The sequence below is a fragment of the Ornithorhynchus anatinus genome, chromosome 2 (assembly GCF_004115215.2).
Source record: "Ornithorhynchus anatinus isolate Pmale09 chromosome 2, mOrnAna1.pri.v4, whole genome shotgun sequence".
Classification (NCBI taxonomy): Eukaryota; Metazoa; Chordata; class Mammalia; order Monotremata; family Ornithorhynchidae; genus Ornithorhynchus; species Ornithorhynchus anatinus.
This window is the reverse complement of record NC_041729.1, coordinates 152,012,960-152,016,827: the sequence shown is the minus strand read 5'-3', so window position 1 is coordinate 152,016,827 and position 3,868 is coordinate 152,012,960. Positions and strand designations below refer to the sequence as shown.

Here is a 3,868-nt window from a genome sequence, read left to right as displayed (position 1 = left end):
GATAGAGCATGGGCCGGGGAGTCAGAAAGTTATGGATTCTAATCCCAGCTCCGACGCATCTCTGCTGTGCGACCTTGGGCAAGTCGCTTCACTTCTCTGGGCCTCGGTTACCTCATCTGGAAAATGGGGATTAAGAGTGTGAGCCATATGTTGGACAGGGTCTGTGTCCAACCTAACTCGTATCTACCGCAGTGCTTAGAACAGTGCTTGGCACATAGAAAGCTCTTAACAAGTACCATTGTATTATAGTATTATTATTATTCTGTGTCCTTCTGCCTTGCTGGCTATCAGGGGACTGTCTCACAAGCAGAGACCCAAAGCCCAGAAGGCACGGCAGTCATGATGGTGGGTGGACTCGAACCCAGCTCCTAGAACAGACAGGAGGCCGCCACCCCTGCCATTGCTTCTGGACTGAGACCCATCCCGGCTTCCCAGGACCCCTAAGGGACTATCTGTGGCCACCCGAAGACAAGGAGAGGCCACCCAAGGCAGCTGCGGAGTACTGACAGGAACCAGGGGCCGTGTCGGTCTTGCTTTTATGGCCAAACTACCACTCGATCGTAAGCTCCGTGAAGTCAGGGGTTGTGTTTTCTAACTCCATACTTCTCTCCCAAATGCTTAATGCAGGGCTCTATACAGAGTAAGCACTCAAACCATTCCATTGACTAATCAATCCTTTAATTGACGAGCCAACAATGTGTGTGGCAGTCTCCTTTCTTCCATTGTCTAATATGACAGAATAAGGAGCATTCTTGGTTCACAATTCCTGGTCCTGGTGTGGTTCAAAAATAAAGTGCCAGTTTAATGGCAGTCTATTGCAGGGCAAATTCTCAGGTATTGAAATTTCAAGGTCTTCCGAGTGCTTAAGTGCTTACTCTATATTAATTATAGATAGCCAAATACAGTATTTTTCCATGTTATCTTTTTAAACCAAAAGCATTGTCTACTAATGGTTTTCTTTTGCCAGTTAACGATTGGGGACACAATAATGCAGCTATAAGCTAGTGTTACCCACAGAGGTTCATGTCCATTAGAAATATGTTTCAACTAAGGGGTAGTTTGTAACCACACAAGGCACTAAGATATTTTGTGCTAATACATTTAGAGGGATGTCCTGTGACCTCTGTATCAGAAAAGAAGCATTTTTGCACTATGTGCCTTAAACTCGTTGTAAACATTAATATGAAATACATAACACCTTTTCCTAGAAATGTTTACATTTATAATTAAAATCTAGTAATTTATAAACTATTTATATAATAAAAGTGCCTGAATGAGATACGAGTCTGTTGGCTTTTCTCTTTAAAAAACACCATCTGACACGTGGTGCAAGATGATTTCAGAATCATGAAATTCTTGCATCATCGCCAGAACTGTTTATCATTGGCAAATTAGGTACAAATAGCAAGCTGTTGACAACTTTACTGAGGTTATGTGTAGCAAACACGTTAGTATCTACATTACAAAGAAGATCACACACAAGCTTATCACTTTTAGAATGGGGGTGTAGAATATTATTCTAAAAATAGTGTCACTGGGCAGCATGGGCCTGGGGAAGACAAAACCAAGAGCAGACGGTGTAGAGAGTCAAAGAAGGGGAGTAAAGGTTAATCCTGAGAAGCAGCATGGCCTAGTGGTTAGAGCACAGCCCTGGGAGTCAGAAGGCCCTGAGTTCTACCTGTCTGTTGTGTAGCTATGGGCAAGTCACATCACTTCTCTGTGCCTCAGTTCCCTCATCTGTAAAAATGGGGGTAGAGAGTGTGAGCCCCATGTGGGACAGAGACTGTCTAATCTGATTTGCACGTATCTACCTCAGCATTTATTCATTCAATAGTATTTATTGAGTGCTTACTATGTGCAGAGCACTGTACTAAGCGCTTGGAATGAACTAGTCGGCAACAGATAGAGACAGTCCCTGCCATTTGACGGGCTTACGGTCTAATTGGGGGAGACGGACAGACAAGAACAATGGCAATTTAAAGCGGTGCCTGGCACATTCATTCATTCATCCATTCATTCGTATTTATTGAGCACTTACTGTGTGCAGAGCACTGTACTAAGCACTTGGAAAGTACAATTTGGCAACAAGGAGAGACAATTAATAATAATAATAATAATAATAATAATGTTGTTATTTGTTAAGCACTTACTATGTGCAGAGCACTATTCTAAGCGCTGGGGTAGACGGGAATCAGATTGTCCCATGCGAGGCTCACAGTCTTCTTCCACATTTTACAGATGAGGGAACTGAGGCACAGAGAAGTGAAGTGACTTGCCCACAGTCACACAGCTGACAAGTGGCAGAGCCGGGGTTCGAACCCATGGCCTTTGACTCCCAAGCCCGTGAGCTTTCCACTGAGCCACGTTGCTTCCCTGAGCCACGCTGCTTCCCAATTCCTGCCCACAACAGGCTCACAGTCTAGAAGGGGGGAGACAGACATCAAAACAAGTAAACAGGCAGCAGTAGCATCATTATAAATATAACTATGGATATATACACATCATTGATAAAAATAAATAGAATTATAAATACGTACATATATACACAAGTGCTGTGGGGCAGGGAAGGAGGTAGAGAAAAGGGAGCGAGTCGGGGCAATGGGGTTGGGGGTGGGGGAGCAGAGGAAGAGTGGGGCTTAGTCCGGGAAGGCCTACTGGAAGAGCTGAGCTTTCGGTAAGGCTTTGAAAGGGGAAAGTGTGCGAGTTGGGCAGATTTGAGGAGGGAGAGCATTCCAGGCCAGAGGTAAGACGTGGGCCAGGGATAGAAGGCAGGACAGCTGAGAACGAGGCACAGTGAAAAGGTTAGTACCAGAGGAGCGGAGTGTGTGGGCTGGTCTGTAGAAGGAGAGAAGGGAGGTGAGGTAAGAAGGGGCAAGATGATAGAGAGCTTTGACACCAATAGTGAGGAGTTTTTTTGAAACTGATATTTGTTAAGCTCTTACTGTATGCCAAATACCATAGTAAGAACTGGGATAAGACAAACAAAAGCTCTGTTCCGCATAGGGCTCACAGCCTAAGCAGGAGGAGGAACAGTGTGGCCTAGTAAAAAAAGCAAGGGAGTTGGAGGATCTGAATTCTAATTTTGCCTCCACTACTTGCCTGCGGGGTGACTCTGGCCAGTCACTGAACTTCTCTGTGCCCCAGTTATGTCATCTGTAAAATGGGGATTCAATCCTTGTTCTCCCTCATCCTTACTCCGTGCACCCCGTGTGGGACCTGAACATCTTGTATCTACTACAGTGCTTAGCACATAGTAAGTGCTTAATGCATAACACAATTATGAATCATTACTACTAAGAACCCTCCTCTTAGGGTCACACCTGGAGAGTTTCCAGTATTCTACCAGTCTTGGATATGGGAGGGAGTGTCAAGCAGAGAAACATTCCGTTCCTAGCTTGGCCAGTGGCTAGGGAGTGGCAGGCAATCTGCTACAAGTCAAAACTCACCCATGATGGGCAGCAGCGGCATGGGAGAGAGTCGAGGGGAGAGCCTCAAGTTTCCTGCGTGGAAGGCGGCAATGGTAAACCACTTCCATAATTTTACCAAGAAAACTCTGTGGATACACTACCAGAACGAGTGCAGATGGAAAGCAGGGCGTTCTGGAAAAAAAATGTGTCCGTGGTGTCACTATGGGTAGGAAACGGCTCGACGGCATAGGACAAGACAAGACTATTAAGAGCAAGTATTTCTTCTCCATTTTGCAGATGAGGAAATTGAGGCAGAGAGAAGTTAAATAATAATAATAATAATGTTGGTATTTGTTAAACGCTATGTGCAGAGCACTGTTCTAAGCGCTGGGGTAGATACAGGGTAATCAGGTCATTCCATGTGAGACTCACAGTTAATCCCCATTTTACAGATGAGGTAA

At 44.9% G+C, this 3,868-nt stretch overlaps 1 non-coding gene across 1 annotated transcript; it reads left to right on the top strand.

Annotated features, from left to right (window-relative positions):
• The first annotated feature begins 3,302 nt into the window (after positions 1-3,302).
• LOC114809789 lies at positions 3,303-3,436 on the top strand. Its single transcript, XR_003757566.1, has one exon. It is a non-coding gene; the product is annotated as a small nucleolar RNA SNORA7 (small nucleolar RNA).
• Positions 3,437-3,868: the final 432 nt, after the last annotated feature.